The sequence below is a fragment of the Magnolia sinica genome, chromosome 8, assembly GCF_029962835.1.
Source record: "Magnolia sinica isolate HGM2019 chromosome 8, MsV1, whole genome shotgun sequence".
Classification (NCBI taxonomy): Eukaryota; Viridiplantae; Streptophyta; class Magnoliopsida; order Magnoliales; family Magnoliaceae; genus Magnolia; species Magnolia sinica.
The window spans coordinates 88,493,166-88,511,268 of record NC_080580.1 but is presented as its reverse complement, the minus strand read 5'-3'; the positions used below and the strand labels follow the sequence as shown (position 1 = coordinate 88,511,268).

At 38.2% G+C, this 18,103-nt stretch overlaps 1 non-coding gene across 1 annotated transcript; it reads right to left on the bottom strand.

Annotated features, from left to right (window-relative positions):
• Positions 1–5,507: 5,507 nt before the first annotated feature.
• On the bottom strand, positions 5,508–5,614 carry LOC131254516 (small nucleolar RNA R71). The gene has a single exon (XR_009175627.1). It is a non-coding gene; the product is annotated as a small nucleolar RNA R71 (small nucleolar RNA).
• Positions 5,615–18,103: the final 12,489 nt, after the last annotated feature.

The following is an 18,103-nucleotide window of genomic DNA, read 5'->3' as shown; positions in this document are numbered from 1 at the left end:
TATCTTAGGAGAGTGGAAGTTTGCTTCTCAAGATGATGATGCTCCTATAGTTCATCAGGACAGTGGGAAGACATCTCAGCAGGCTCCTGAGTTACGTCGAAGCGAAAGAGGATTGATTCTCCGAAGATACTTCGATATTGAGGGGCAAACATTCTCTTACGTTACGGTTAATGATGATAAACTTGATTCGTATTAGGATACATTATTATTTTCTAACTCGGCCGATTAGGTGACTGCTATGGACGAAAAAATCGCTTTCATGGAAAAGAATAAAATTTGGGAACTTAATGTTCTACCTTCTAATCGCAAAGTGATATGTAATAAGTGGGTACTAAAGATCAAAAGAAAGACAGATGATACAGTGGACAAATATAAAGCAGATTAATTGTTAAAGGTTTTACATAAAAAGAATGCATTGATTACGAGGAGACCTTTTCACCTGTTGCAAAGTTGTCCTCAATCTGCATGATCTTATCCATTGTCGCAAGTTTAAACTTAGAGTTATATCAAATGGATGTAAAGACTGCATTCTTAAATGGTGACTTGGACGAAGAGATATACATGCAACAGCTCATGGGTTATGTGGACAAAAAGCATTCAAAGAAAGTCTATAAGTTTTTGAAATCTTCAAGACATTGGTACATGAGGTTCCACTTAGCTATCACCACTTTTGGATTCACAATGAGTAAAGATGTAACGCCCGACCCATCCATAACAGTGTCCTGAGGCGTCCACGTGGGAACTGCCGTAGGACTGCTCGATTAAACCGCTCATGTGAGGGATACCACCAACAAATTAACTTGGGTTATCTCATTAATGCGGGCGAGTTTGATTATGTTTGGACTGAGTGTGGACCGTAAAGTCGATTCGCCTTATTGTACTTGACAACTGCCTGTGCGAGCCATGCAATGACCAAAGAAGAGCAGAAAAATCTAAAATTTGGGGAGGCCGTGGGCCTCACTGGGCTTGTGGTCCGTCACAGACTACGGACTCAGAGGATGCCTGGAAATAAAATATCCGCGCCGTTCAATTGGCACTTGCCAAGTGAGACTTGCCCCAGCCTTAGCCTAAAGTTTAAGAATTTAAATCAATGGTCCTTTATTTGAAACAGAGAAATGTGACATTTCAGCCGTCAGATCTCTTCTAAAATTTACACCGCATGTTGAAAACATTTCTCTGCACCCCTCCACAAAATCTGAACCCCGATCGAGGAACAGTGACCGTTGATCGCAACTCGGCCCCTTGCGGTAAAACCCCGCATGCATTTGCCTTCAAACTTTGCATGGCCATTCATCAGGCCATGGGGCACATATCTTACAAATTTCATGACCAGTGGGCCATCAGGGCAGCCCCAATAGCCAGAAATGGACCCCACAAGACCATTTGAAGGTCGGAACCCTATGATAAAACCCCGCATCTGTTTGCCTTCAAATTTTGTACGGCCCTTCATCGGGCTACGGGGCACCTATCCTACAAATTTCATGGCCAGGGGGCCATCAGGGCTGCCCCAATAGTCAGAACTGGGTCCCACAAGACCATTTAAAGGGAGATAACAGAACTTAAGGCCATTAGGCCCAAAAATCTAGGGTATAAGACCCTTTAACTCTCCCTCTCACTCAATCACACAGCAACTCCAGCAGCAAAAGGGAGGAGAGAGTGAAAAGAGAGAAGAGAGAAGGGAGAGAGGAGAGAAAGGGGCTTTAATTGAAGGTGGGGCCCACGAGAGGTAGAGCCTTGCAGCTCCCCCCTTTTCCTCAAGGAAATCCCTCATCTGCAACTATAAGAACAATTCTCAGTTGATTGGGGAGGTAAGCACTCTTCTTCTTTAGAAACTCATTGTGTTAAGCTAGGCCTTGAATATATCCTAACATGCAAGTGCATTTGACTTGGGACCTCAACAAACCGACCCACAAATTTAGCGCCCCTAGGATGATTCCGCAAGCTCTCAACAATCCATAGGTGCAGACCATTATCCTTAAGTGGCCAAGTACCAATTTTAGGATAAATTTAATGATTATGAATGTTAGAGTGATGTGCATGAGTAATTTAGAGAAAATCTAGCTAGGAACCTACATGATAGGTCTACCCAACATGCATGCAATGATAAATTGTTATTTGATTGATCTTCAATATATTTGGGTTTGATAAATTATTATTTGACTAGTCTTTAATATGTTTGCACATGAAGTTGGTGCTGCATGTTCATTTTTGTACTTGATTTTTGCATGTTCTTCCTTGTAGTATGTATAATTGCATTTTTTTCCTGCTGTATTTTTCTGCACTATGGATGATGTTTTATCTTTGGTCTCTTAGGTAACTGGCACCACATGCACACACGTCTAACTTATGCTGTTAAGAGTAGTTGCATTCATTTTAATATCTTGAAATTTTATGCTTGATGTATTATACGCACAATTCCATTTGTACTAGAAGATGAACTCTTAGCTGCTTAGATGTGTTATTAAATATAACTTATTCTCTGGGTTAGTCAGGAATCTGAGATTAGTGAGGGTGGTCCCATTGGTTGGACTGTCCTGTGATTAGACTGACTGATTTAGGCAAACCTGAATGGGCGACACTAGCGGGACTACATGGGTTGCTTGCACTTGATGTCGTACATTACGTGTTCGCCTAAACTAAGATGGTCTAGTCCTTCGGCTAACCAACCATGCTTGTTAACCATGTTTTGCTCAGCCTATTTGGAACTTATAACACTCCTCACCCATGGACACCCACTGATAATAACTAAAAATTGATCCACAGTCTCGTGAGCTGGGCATGGTGGAATTGGACACTATGTTCGAGCTGTCGGCCTACGCTGGGGTGGCGAGCCTCCCTGTAATAACCGCGAGCGATCTCACTTCCCAGCACTCTTCACGTGTTTACAATCGGGGGTGGGGACCCCAATGGGATCAAGGATCGCGGGGTCCGGTCCTCGCACGTTGAGGGGTCCTAACCTCGTAAATGGATGAGGGCATTGATATCGACAGGGTGTATCAGATCCCCCAATCTGATGGATGAACAGATTTAACTAAAAACTCGGCTAACACGTTCATGATTACATCGCATTAGTTAGGTCGACAACTCGGCAGTTGAGGTCTGTTGAGACTCAAATATTGCATAATTTTCTCTATTTATATCTTGGTTTTATGAACATAAATCATCTTAATATTCTATTTTACTCATGTATGTGTTGCAAGGTGAATTTAAGAGCTTGGATTGAAAATGGGTGTTAAAAAGTATGGATTTGATGTTCAAGAATTACCAAGGCAAGTGATGGATCTTAGGAGACCAAGATTGAAGAACTCATATGCCAAAAATCCAAGAAAACCAAGTAAGGAATGAAGAGAATCGAAGATTTGAAGTGAAGAATCCTGAAATCGTCCTTAAAAAGTGTATTCTGAAGCTGTGAAGTTTATTTTGGGAAACTCCGCAGCAGAAAGTCTGTTTTTAATGAACTATGTAGCGAGAAGTCTATTTTGAGAAAATACGTATATTTGAGGCGGTTTCTAAGGTTTTTCAACTTTGTACGAAAATTAGAGTTCCCTACTTATAAATAGAACTTCCTAGGGCATTCCAAGGGATCATTCAAAGCATTCAAGAGCACGATTTAGGGTTTTTAGAGGGTTTTCAATTTTATTTAAGTTTTATAAATTGTTTTTTTCTTTTAGATCTTTTCTATTTGCATTTATTCTTTCTTGTTTATTTCTTTCTCCATTATAGTTATGTTTTTCGAAGTTTCTTCTAGCCCAAGCTAGAAGGGAAGCACATGGGTTTAATAATTTTTTAAGATTATGATGATTGATTGTTTTAATGATGAGAAGAATGGTGTATGCATGTTATCTATTATTTAAGTTTTATTTTTTTATTCTCTTATGAGATCCATATGTTTCCATCATATGAGATCCACATTGATGGATAGGCTTACCCTAGATCAATCAGATTTTCTAGATAAGAGATGTTCTCAACCTGTTATATTTCTTTGATATTCATTATCCTATAGATATTGAATACTTAAAATCATTGGCGCTTGAGAATATATGTCAATGGTGCAAATCCATTATTTTCTAATCTTTTATATCATTTATTACAATATTTAAACTGTTTTATTTTCCGATTAGGCTGACCATAGTGCTCAGATCCTAGTTGTGTTATCCAAGTCATCATGATTTTGGAACATTAACCTATGTGTGGAACTTTGAAGCTTGGGTATTCTTTTATTCAATTGAATTACATCCATTCAAAAATCCCAAAATCAAATCATCAATTTGGTTTTTATTACTTAGTTTGTTTTGCATTTGATTTTTTTCCTTCTCACAATTCATCTCCTCGTGGGATCGACCCTGTATTCACAGGATACTACTTACGAACCTCTGTACTTGGAGGCAAGCAACCAAGTTTTTGGCGCCGTTGCCGGGGAGAGACTGAGATAGATCAGATCTGTACAAGATAGCTAAGGTAAGTTTTCTTCTAAGATAAGTTCTCTTTTAAACTCTCCAAATTTTCTGTAGATTTTTTTTTCTTTTCTTTTTCTTTGAAAATAAATTCAGTTAGGTCTTTCAAGCACTAACTATGACATAAGGTTGCCCTGTTGGGATTTTATTACCCAAGTGCTATGGTTGTCCTACAGTTGCTGTTTGATCACAAAGATCATCCGCTGAATCTATTTTCCAGATTAGCATAGTTTAATTTCTACATTAGTTTTACTTTTATTTATTTATTTAGTTTTTATTTTTTTGTGGACTGAACTCTTATGGTTGCCCTTGCCGCCTGGGTTTTAGATTTATTTTGCTTTGTGGATGAACCCTCATGGTCGGCCTTATCGCCTGGGTTGTTGATTTAAGTTTTTATTTTTATTTTAAGTATCATACTTTCTATTTGAATTAGTGGTATTTGTTGTGTGGTATAGATGGTTTATGTCCCGTTGGATTAGAGATCAAAACAATTGACTCTCTTTCGAAGGTGGACTAGTTCCAGGCCTTGATCATTCACTTACAAGAGGCACTCAACATCACTTGGATTCCATGGCAGACCCAATTGATAATCCAAATCCAAATTTGTCAGATCCAACTATAAATTAAAATAGAGAAAATCAATATAATCCTCCTCTTGAGGATGAAAATGAAGTTCATAGGAATGTGTTAAATCAAGCACGGACTTTACGTGAACATTTACACCCTGAGAGAGCAACTTTACCATTTTGCATAGTGTTCCCTGCTCACATAGGGAACATTGATTTTAAACTAGGTATGATTCAATTAATTCCTAAAATTCATGGCTTGGATTCTGAAAGCCCCTACTTGCACCTCAAGGACTTTGATGAAGTAATTGCAACATTACAAGTAAATAATGGCAATAGGGATGTACTTAAGCTTAGGTTATTCTCATTTTCTTTAAAGGATCGGGCCAAAGCATGGCTCAACTCTCTAAGACCTAATACCATCACTTCATGACAAGCCTTAAGTAGAGAGTTTTTGAAAAAGTTCTTTCCCGAGCACAAAACAAATGCACTAAAACAAGAAATCATGTCATTCTCCCAAAAGGGGAATGAACTATTTTTTCAAGCTTGGGAGCGTTTCAAAGACATTCTAATTACTTGTCCACATCATGGTTATGAACCATGGTACGTGATTGATGCTTTCCGAAAGGGGCTCACCATGGATACCCGCCAGTTCATAGAGATGATGTGTGGTGGAACCTTTCTTGACAAAGATCATAATGAGGCTTGGGATTTTCTAGATATGTTAGCAAAGAATACGCAGATATGGAATGTCTCTGCTAAATCAGACCAAACTAGACTCATTCCTAGAGAGAAAGCGGGAATGTATGTCCTAAGAGAGGAAGACGACCTTAATGTAAAATTCGCTGCATTGGCTAAAAAGGTCGAAGCCTTGGAAATTAGGAAGGTTGATATGGTTAAAGCAAACACTTCCTTAGATAATTTTTGTAACATTTGTGGTGGTACAGACCATGACACAAAGGATTGTCCAATAATCTCAGTTATACAAAATATCATGCATGAGCATGATCAAGCAAATGGTATAAATAATTACCAAAAGTCAGTTATGCAACCAATGAGAAACACGTACAACCTAAATTAGCGTAACCATCATAATCTTAGTTGAAGGAATAAACTACAAATTAATGCGCCCAATGCACTTCAAATGCCTCCACAAAATAACTTCTTTGGGGCACCTAACAATGCACCATATGTGCCCCCACCAAACCGATCATTTGTGGAGGATGCATTGACCATATTCATGAACTCTCAAGCTCAAATAAATCAGTCTTTAATCCAATCAAATCAAGAATTAAAGACAGTTGTGGCTAGGATTGAGACTCAACTAAATGCTAAAGAAAAAGACATCCTTCCTTCTCAACCTGTGCCAAACCCTAAAAACACACATTTCATTAGAGACTCAAATCCAAGTAAGATACACCATGAACAAGCTAAGGCCATCATTACCTTGAAAAGGGGAAAAAAGATCGATAACAAGATAATGCAACTGGTAGAAATACCGGAGGATGAGCCACTGTCTCAAGAAAATGATGAACTGGCTATGGTTCAAGAGCCGCAACAACAAAAGGATAAAGAGACTAAGTCATATGAGCCTCTAGTTCCATCCCATTTAGACTTCAGAATCTGACTGTCCCCATGAAATATCAAAAGGTGTTGGATGTGCTCCAAAAGGTTACTGTTAATATTCCTCTGCTTGATGCCATTAGACAAATTCCATCATATGCTAAATATCTTAAGGACTTGTGCACTGTAAAGAAGAAATTAAATGTGCACAAAAAGGCCTTCCTTACTGAGAAAGTGAGCACTATCATTCAACAAAGGGTTGTACCCAAATACAAAGACCCGGGAAGTCCCACTATTCCTTGTCTTATTAGGAATTTCCAAATTGAGGATACTTTACTAGATTTGGGTGCAAGTATCAACTTAGTACCTTATTCAGTTTACAAATAAATGGAGTTAGGCGAGCTTAAACCAACCATGATTACACTCCAACTCGCTGACCGCTCTATTAAGGAACCAAGGAAAATTTTAGAGGTCGTGCTAGTCCAAGTGGAGAAATTCTACTTCCTCGTAGATTTTATTATACTAAACATTGAACCATGTATAAATGCTAGGGCTCAAGTTCCCATCATTCTAGGCTGCCCATTCTTAGCAACTTCAAATGCAATCATAAATTGCAGGAATGGAATGATGAACTTGTCTTTTGGTAACATGACTTTAGAGCTAAATATTTTCAATCTATATAAGCAGCCCATTGATAATAATGAAATCCATAAGCTGAATTTCATGAACTGCTTGATAGAAGAAGAGGAATTGGAACCTAATCTGACTGAGGAATTGATTCAAGTCATTGGGGACTTGAAAAATTCTGATTTAGAAAAAGTGCTTGCCGAAATTTGTGATGATAATGAGATCACTACTACCCAAGACATTGGTATGTACCAATAGAGACCGTGCACTCAAATCCTATCTATCGAGGATTTGCAACCTCTGTCATCACCAACCAATATTCCAAAGCTTGATTTAAAACCACTACCAAATGAGCTTAAGTATGTATACTTAGGTGAAAATAAAACTTATCCTTTGGTAATCTCTTTATTTTTAGACAAGGATCAAGAGATTAAATTGTTGAAAGTTCTAAGAGACCACAAAGGAGCCTTAGGCTAGACCATTTCTGACATCAAGGGTATAAGCCCTTCTATATGCACCCATCGGATCTACCTTGATGAGGACGCCAAACCAATTAAACAACCTCAAAGGCGTCTCAATCTAAACATGATGGAAGTTGTAAAAAATGAGGTGATCAAATTGTTGGATGTGAGAATCATTTACCCAATATCCGATAGTGTTTGAGTGAGTCCAACTCAAGTAGTCTCAAAGAAATCCGGAATAACTATTATGCAGAATTCTAATAATGAACTCATATCAACACTTATCACCACTAGTTGACGTGTTTGCATTGACTATAGAAAATTGAACCAGGTCACAAAGAATGACCATTTCCCTCTACCATTCATTGATCAAGTTTTAGAGAGAGTACCAGGTCACTCCTTTTATAGTTTTCTTGATGGATATTCTGGATATAACCAAATAGAGATAGCCCTTAAAGACCAAGAGAAAACCACGTTCACTTGTCTATCTGACACGTTTACTTTCAAACGGATGTCATTTGGATTGTATAACGCCCCAGCAACTTTCCAACGGTGTATGTTAAGCATTTTTTCAAATATGCTTGGGAAGTTTCTTCAGGTTTTCATGGATGACTTCTTTGTATTTGGGAGTAGTTTTGAGGAATGCCTCAACAATTTATCTCTTGTCTTGTCTAGGTGTGAAAAGAAACACTTTGTCTTAAATTGGGAGAAATATCATTTCATGGTTCAAAAGGAAATTGTTTTGGGCCATGTTATCTCCAAAAATGGAATCGAGGTAGATCGCTTAAAACTTGACATTATAGCTAATCTACCTATCTTCCAAACTGTTAAAGATATTAGATCACTTATAGGGTATGCTGATTTTTATAGAAAATTCATCAAGGATTTTAGTGCCATTACTAGACCCTTGACTAATCTTCTTTAAAAGGATGTTCCATTTAAGTGGACAGATGAGTGTGCAAGTGCCTTTAATAAAATTAAAATATCCCTTACCACTGCACCTATCATGCGTCCACCAGATTGGACACTTCCTTTTGAACTAATGTGCGATGCAAGTGATTATGTCATAGGGGCTGTTTTGGGCCAAAGGAAAGATAAATGGCCTTACGTTATTCACTATGCGAGTAGAACTCTAAACTCAGCCCAAGTGAACTACTCAACAACTGAAAAAGAGTTACTTGCAGTAATTTTTACTTTGGATAAGTTTAGGTCCTACTTGCTAGGATCCAAAGTGGTCATTTTCACGTACCACTCAGCTTTGAAATATTTGCTATCTAAGAAGGATGCAAAGCCGAGACTTTTGAGATGGATCTTCCTACTCCAAGAATTTGACTTAGAGATAAAAGATAAGAAAGGAGTAGAAAACGTAGTGCCGATAACCTTTCTAGATTGGTGTTAGATGATTCCACTGAGGAGATGTATATCCAGGATACTTTCCCTGATGAATAATTATTTGCGATCTTCAAATTGCCTTGGTATGCGGATATAGTGAACTATCTTGTAACAGAAAAAATGTCATATCATTGGAAGTCACAAGATAGGAAGCGTTTTGAAACCGAGGTTAGAAACTTCTTCTGGGATGACCTGTATTTATATAAATATGGGACTGATCAGATTTTTAGACTTTGTGTCCTAGAGAATGAAGTTCAGAGTGTTATTTTCCTTTGTCATATGGAAGCATGTGGTGGCCATTTTTTTGCTAAGAAAACCACTGTAAAAATCCTGTAGTGTGGTTTTTACTAGCTCACCATATTTAAAGACACACATGCTTTCTGTGTTGCTTGTGATAGATGTCAAAGGTTGGGAAGAGTGTCCCGGCGTAACATGATGCCCTTATCCCCAATTTTACCATTGGAGATTTTTGATTGTTGGGGTATTAATTTTATGGGCCAATTTCTATCTTCTTTTGGATTTCTTTATATATTGGTTGGTGTGGACTATGTTTCAAAGTAGATTGAGGTAGTTACAAGTAGGACCAATGATAACAAAGTGGTCATACAATTCCTCAAGAAAAATATTTTTTTTTAGATTTGGAACTCTAAAGGCCATCATTAGTGATAGCAGGTCTCACTTTTACAATAAGACATTTGAGGCTTTGATGAAGAAATATGGCATCAAGCATAAAGTGAGCACCCCATACCACCCACAAACGAGTGGGCAAGCTGAGATTTATAATCAGGAAATTAAATACATTTTAGAGAAAAGTATAAGGCTAGATAGGAAAGATTGGTCCCTCAGACTATCCAACGCTTTATGAGCTTATAGGACTGCTTATAAGACCCCGATTGGAATGTCTCCATACAAAATGATGTACGGGAAGGCTTGCTACTTGCCAGTGGAATTGGAGCGTAAAGCCTACTGGGCAATAAAGAAATTAAACTTTGATATGAATCAAGCAAGTGGACAAAGGAAATTAGAGTTGAATGAATTAGAGGAGCTGAAAAGAGACTCCTATGAAAATTCTAAAATCTACAAAGAGATGACCAAAGCTTTTCATGACAAAAATATCCTGAGGAAGAATTTTGAACCTCAGCAAAAGGTCTTACTGTACAATTCCCGTCTCCAGTTCTTTCCGGGAAATTAAGATCTAGATGGACAGGACCCTTCATTGTGAAGAATGTTTATGCTCATGGGGCTGTTGAAATTAAGAATCCACGTAATGGTAATGTGTACAAGGTTAATGGTTAGAGATCAAAGCCTTACGTGGAAAACTTTCATTTGGGAGAGGAGTCCGTCGCTTTTCATGAGATAAAATATTCAGATTGATGATCCTAGTCTAATGGAGCATTTGTGTAGGATTTGTATCATATTCAAATTTTTTAGTGTCATATAGCAGGTGAGTTTTTCATGGCAGGTACTATCTACCCTTTCTTTTATTTTTATTGTTCTCTGCATTATATTATCATTACATTGGGGATAATGTAGATTTTAGGTTGGGGGGTGTGGATAGTCATCCATGTGAAGGTTTTTTTTTTTTTTAAGGTTTCAGTTTATTTTATTATTATTTTTATTATTTTTAAGTTTCAGTTAGGTTTAAGTTTCTTTTTTTTTATGTATGAAAAAAAATTTCAACATTTTCAAAATAATATTTTTATACATAAGAATGTAAACATGATATTTTGTGAATTCCAAAGGCAAAGTTAATACTTAGTCTAGGTTGATAGTAGTCAGAATTCTGATAACTGAAAATTATAGAATTGAGTTCAATTATCTAATCACTAGTTTAAAGTGAGTTGTAATTTGATGTACTGAATTCACAATATACCCTAACTAACTAAGTGAGGAATATGATATGTGAACTAAAATAACAAATTTTGATTCAAACAAGGTTGAATGAACTAGTACCATTGATATATGCTTAAAAGAGAGAATATTAAAGAAAAAAAGTGATGAAAAAAATAAAATTTAATTATAAAGCATGAATGCAATAACTATAACAATCGTGTCAGTAATTCAGAGTAAGGATACCTAAGTATCTATTACTGTTACCATTACAAGTATGATACCTTATATTATGAAGTAAACCCGATGAGAATCTTCATCTAAGGCTGGTCTATAATAATAAGAATATGATGATAAAAGAAGAAATGTCATAAAAAAATGAGATAACTAGAGATTTCATATTCTTGGGATGATTGAAAAGAGGCAGGATAAGGAACATGCATATTTCTCAAAGTTAAACTAGTGTCACGGAGCACCTAAGGATATTAGATCATAACTATTCTAAATTTTGATTAGGTCTCTGAACTCAATGATGTAATGGATTAGAAAATTAATATTCTAGCTAACTTTAGACTTAGGGTAAGTATTGTTTGTTTTGGAAATCATATGATGAATGGAGGCATAATTGTATAAATTTCTGAGTGTTGAAATATTTTTCATGTTTTCAATGTTTGTGGGTAACATTTCTGGAAACCCTCACGAGACTATAACCCGTCCACTAGGGGAAACCTAGGGGTTTAAAGGCTTATTGCATATGCTAAATGCAATCGAGATTACCTGCGAAAGTGGTGTAGTTAGAATTTTGTTTTCATTTTAATTTTGTTTCTAGAATTATTTTTTATTCTTATTTTTATTTTTCTTCGCTTATTTTGCTCGGGACTAGCAAAATGTTGGTTGGGGGGTGTGTTGAGACTCAAATATTACATAATTTTTTCCATTTATATCTTGATTTTATGAACATAAATCATCTTAATATTCTATTTTACTCATGTATGTGTTGCAAGGTGAATTTAAGAGCTTGGATTGAAAAGGGGTGCTAAAAAGTATGGATTTGATGTTCAAGAATTACCAAGGCAAGGGATGGATCTTAGAAGACCAAGATTGAAGAATTCACATGCCAAAGATCCAAGAAAACCAAGTGAGGAATGAAGAGAATCGAAGAGTTGAAGTGAAGAATCTTGAAATCGTCCTGAAAAAGTGTATTTTGAAGCTGTAAAGTTTATTTTGGGAAACTCCGCGGCAGGAAGTTTGTTTTAAATGAACTATGCAGCGAGAAGTCTATTTTGGAAAAATACGTATATTTGATACGGTTTCTAAGGTTTTTCAACTTTGTACGAAAATTGGAGTTCCCTACTTATAAATAAAGCTTCCTAGGGCATTCCAATGGATCATTTAAAGCATTCAAGAGTACAATTTAGCGTTTTTAGAGGGTTTTCAATTTTATTTAAGTTTTATAAATTGTTTTTTTCTTTTAGATCTTTTCTATTTGCATTTATTCTTTTTTGTTTCTTTCTTTCTCTATTCTAGTTATGTTTTTCTAAGTTCCTTCTAGCCCAAGCTATGAGGGAAGCACATGGGTTTAATAATTTTTTAAGATTATGATGATTGATTGTTTTAATGATGAGAAGAATGGTGTATGCATGTTATCTATTATTTAGGTTTTGTTTTTTTATCCTCTTGTGAGATCCATATGTTTCCATCATATAAGATCTACATTGATGGATAGAATTATCCTAGATCAATCAGATTTCCTAGATAGGAGATGTTCTCAACCTATTATATTTCTTTGATATTCATTATCCTATAGATATTGAATACTTAAAATCATTGGCGCTTGAGAATATATGTCAATGGTGCAAATTCATTATTTTCTAATCTTTTATATCATTTATTACAATATTTAAACTGTTTTATTTTCTGATTAGGCTGACCATAGTGCTCAGATCCTAGTTGTGTTATCCAAGTCATCATGATTTTGGAACATTAACTTATGTGTGGAACTTTGAAGCTTGGGTGTTCTTTTATTCAGTTGAATTACATCCATTCAAAAATCTCAAAATCAAATCATCAGTTTAGTTTTTATTACTTAGTTTGTTTTACATTTGATCTTTTTTCCTTCTCACAATTCATCTCCCTGTGGGATCGACCCTGTATTCACGGGATACTACTTACGAACCTCTGCACTTGGAGGTAAGCAATCAAGGTCGCTATAAGGGAGTGTTGGTCATGCGCGAATGTTAGACAAAGTCGTTCGAGAGAGTGTTGTTGTGAGGTCATGCATCATACCATAATTCATGCATATGCATTAATAAGATTAGTTAGAAATGTGTGAATATTTGCTTTTCATTAAATCCATCATACAATTGATATTTGATGTAACTTATGGCTAATGGCACCCACTGAGTTAAGTACTCACTCTCACTCTGGGACGGTGTTTTAAAACACCAACCAGACTCTTCAGTAGATATAGGTGATGCAGAGCTCAATGAGCTAAGCGGAGTGAGCATAGACGAGGAAGAGGAGCTTTCCTACTTCCAGCTTATGGGCAGGTCACTGTAGACGCAACGGATTGGCTTTGGACGATTGAGTAGGGGACTTAGCGCACTATCCTTTTGGACGTTCTATACATGTATTTTTGTCGGGCAACGCCTTGTGCGACCCGTTTGATATTTTTATAAACTTGTAAACTTAGTAGCCTTTATTTCAGTAGACTAGTTGTGGTCGTGGCTTATGCTCCAGTCCATTTCATTTTTGCTTTTTCAAATTGAATTATATAGTAATCACTAAAATTCGAATATAAGTGACACCTGGGAACTTGAAGGTTGATTGTTGCTTGATCTCCAAATTTCAGGGCGTTACAGAAGAAGATCATTGTGTATACATGAAACGGTTTGAAAGATCCTTTCCGATACTATCTCTATATGTAGGTGATATCCTGCTAGCTGGTAATGACATGCAATTGTTGATATTGACTAAAGATGGCTATTCTCGAACTTTGAGATGAAAGACCTCAGAGAAACCAACTTTATTCTTGGGGTAAAAATCATCAGGGATTTAGTGCAGTATCCTTTTGGACGTTCTATACATGTATTTTTGTCGGGCGACGCCTTATGCGACCCGTTTGATATTTTTGTAGACTCGTATAACTTAGTCGCCTTCATTTCAGTAAACTAGTTGTGGTTGTGGCTTATGTTCCAGTCCATTCCATTTTTACTCTTTCAAATTGAATTATATATTAATTACTAAAATTCAGATATAGGTGGCACCTGGGAACTTGAAGGTTGATTGTTGCTTGGTCTCTAAATTTCAGGGTATTACAGAAGAAGATCATTGCGTATACATGAAACGGTTTAGAAGATCCTTTCCGATACTATCTCTATATGTAGATAATATCCTGCTAGCTGGTAATGATATGCAATTGTTAATATTGACTAAAGATTGGCTATTCTCGAACTTTAAGATGAAAGATCTCGGTGAAGCCAACTTTATTCTTGGGGTAAAAATCATCAGGGATCGCCCTAAGAAATTTTTATGCTTGTCTCAATCCACCTATATACAAAAGATTTTAAAGCGATTAAGGATGGAAAATTCAAAAGTTGTTGAAACCCCTATGGATAAAGCTACCAAGTTAGACAAGAAATCGTGTTCCCAGACTGAAGCCGAGAAATTGGCTATGTCCTCAGTACCTTATGCAAGTGCAGTATGGAGCTTAATGTATACTATGCTTTGCACCAGACTAGATATTAGCTATGCAGTTGGCATAGTAAGCCGTTATCAGAGTAACTCGGGACAGTCTCATTGACAAGCCGTCAAACGTATATTCCGCTATCTTAGAGGAACAAAAGACCTAATGTTGTATTATGAAGGCACAAGCCTCGAGCTCAAAGGATATTCTAATGCTTCTTGGGGTAATGACGCTGACGAGGGAAAGTCTACTTCAGGATATGTATTCTTACTCGGAGGAGGAGCTATCTCATGGTCAAGTAAGAAACAGACATCCACAACTCTTTCATCTATGGAGGCTGAGTACATCGCATGTTGTGCTGCAGTTCAGGAGTGTGTATAGGTTCGCCGATTTCTATTGGGTTTGGGTGTTTACTGAGTGTTCGTTAGCCTATATCGCTGAAGATAAATAATACTTTTGTCATTGACTTGACAAAGGACCTTAAACACCACTAGAAGTCTAAACACATTGAGATCGAGTATCATTACCTCTGTGATCAAGTGCGAGATAAGAAGGTTGCCCTCCGCTACATTCCTACTAAGGAGATGATGATTGATCCCATGATGAAACTTGTAGCCAGAGATCTATTTCAGGTTCACGTCAGAGAGATGGGATTGAGGAAAGCTTGAGTGATGTACTTGTTTTTAGTACCTTTGATCTTTCATTAATGAATAACACATTCTATTTATTCAGTATTAAACACTAATATAAACTAGGTAAGTAAATCATCAGCATTTACCTTGAGATCATGTAGAATTTCTATTTTTATCGGCAGGTCGGTTACCCACTTGCACGGGTTGACTAACCTTGAATTTACAAGAGGTACATTTGGGGCCATATTCATACACTGAGGTATGAACTTCTCTTTATTGTGAATAATAAAGGATGATGATATGAGTGAGTCGTATCCGCCTACAATTTTAAAAAGATTGAAGATGAGACTAATAAAGTCGAATAACATAATCGCACCATTCCTTTTCATGCGATCAATGTTATGGCCTGAATTTATAGCCAAGTTATGAGGATTATGAGATGAGTCGTACCTCATGTAGAATGACCTGCGTCTTGTTGTAAGCCCCGTATCCTAGACCGTACCGTTCCATAGGCTTCCGTGGTCTTCCCAGTCGAATTCTGGCAACCTTCGACCCTTAACCGGTATTTGCGCGCGACCCTGATTCATATGCCGTCAACCCGAGTCGACTCAACCCAGGACTTGTACTTTAGCGACCGCGTCGTCGCCGCGGTTCCGATGCCGCGACTCGCGCGCCGAGGCGATACCCTGGTTGGGAGATGTGGGCCAGCGTTCGGTGCGAGGAAAACGCCGTGCGTGCGAATCCCGAGAGAATCTCTACGAGATGTCACCTCAATCAATCAATCAATCCATCCCATCATGTCAAGTACACATCACCTTTTACCCTTTCCCAAGCAAGCCCCAAAAGTCAAGAAGTTCTTACAAGGCCTATACTTCTCTTATACCATTAGCCACAAAAGTCAAAAAGCCTCTTACACCCATCACTCACCACATCAACACATCTATCACCCATCCCTCTCTCCCTTTACAAGTCTCTCTCTCATTTTCAAACTCTTCCAAAAAAAAAGTAAAAAAAAAACCCATACGTATGAGCCTCTCCAACTCTTCCAAGCTACAAGTGTAGCCCACCTTTCCATCCCTAGATCTCCCATCCTAGCCATCCATTTCTCATCTTCCTCCATCAAAGAGAAGCACAAGGAGCTAAGGAAGCCAATGGAGCAAGAAGATCAAGCGGTGGGTGCTTTGATAGGGTAGTTTTAATGTTTTTAAGATGGGCCAAGTGAGGCCAACCGATCAATGGTTTGGATCTCACTTTGAACCCTAAGATGTGGCCGATGGCCCACTTGGATCATCATGATCATTCCATGATGGGGCCATTCTCCATGGACCCCATCATGATGTTTATTTTTCTTGCTTACTTAGGGTCATCTAGACCGTCTAATTTAGTGGAGAAGGGATCTCCACCGTTGGATTTTGATTTAATGGGCCCATGTGTAATGGGACCCACTTGATGTATGATTTAGTGCAAGGGAGGACCCATAGTGCCGGGGTCCCTCCATCACGCGGGTCCCACTCTCTATCCCTCTCTCCCTCTCTATTTCTTTTTTATGTGTGATGATAATGAAGTTGTGTGGCCCACTTGAATGGACCCCACCACGAGGTATGTATTTTATCTAAACCATTTATAAGTGGGGCCCACCTTATATGTGTAGTACCCACGCCATCCATCATTTGATGGCCCCCTAAGCAGGGCCCACCCCTAACGCATGTGGGCTGCCAAACCGTCCAGCGTCCCTGGACGCTGGACAAAAAGGGAAAGCACAAATGTCAGCATTTTAACAAGCATTTGGGGTGGCCTACTCTTATAGGCCCCACCTTGATGTAGGTTTTTAATCCACGCCGTCCATTCCTTTTCCAAGCTCGTTTTAGGCGTTGAGCCGAAAGATGGGACCGATCAGACTTTCAAGCGGGCCATAACATGGCAAACAGTGGGTTTACCGTTATAATATCTCCTATTGTTTCTATACACCGAAACAGGCCCAATATTGGGCTTGTTTTGCTTGTCTTGAGCCATGGAGGGCCATTGGACGGAGTGGATTATCAGACGTGGGCCCCACCTGTGAAAAACCACAGGAAAACATCATTAAAAAAAAAAAATTAGCAGCAACAGTTGCGCTGCTGCTGTCAGAAAAGGCAGTAAGCGCTGCCTGCGCTGACGGACGGGCTAGCGGACGAGCTCGCAGACCCACGGCCCCAGCTGTGGGCCCCACCGTGATGTGGGTTGAGCAATCCACACCGTGCATCTGGTGGGCCTCCTTTTGGGTTGTGGACCCCCCGAAAACCAGCCTCATCCGAAGCTCAGGTGGCCCACACGTGAGGAAACAATGGGCTTGTGTGGCTGCCATTAAACTCTTTTTAGGTTCTCACTCAACGGTTTGGATGGAAAATAAATATTATCGTGGGCCCCATGTGGGGTTACACCTGATGTATGTAGCAGTCCAGATCGTCCAGGGCCTAGACGTGGATATTTTATATTTTATATAGTATATATTATATTATATATATATTATATTATATTATATTATATAATATATACATAATGGTGGGCCTTATGTGGGACCCATCCCTACCTTTCTAGTGCAACTACAGCACGTGTAACAGGTATATAGCTGCCCCTTTGACGGCGGGAAGGCCCCAGGCTCCACATTGATGTATGTACTTTACTCCATTCGTTGATTGAACGATGGGGCTCACGATGATGCACACGCTGTATCCATACCATCCAAACATTTTGGGATACCATTTTATGGCATGGGCAAAAAGGATGAATCAGATCTAAAGTCCAAGTGGACCCCACTTTGGCATGTTGTAAGGCTCATTTGATGTATTAGGGGCCCATGGGTTAAGGCCCATTAAGATGTATTGGGGCCTATGGGTTGAGACCCATTTGATGT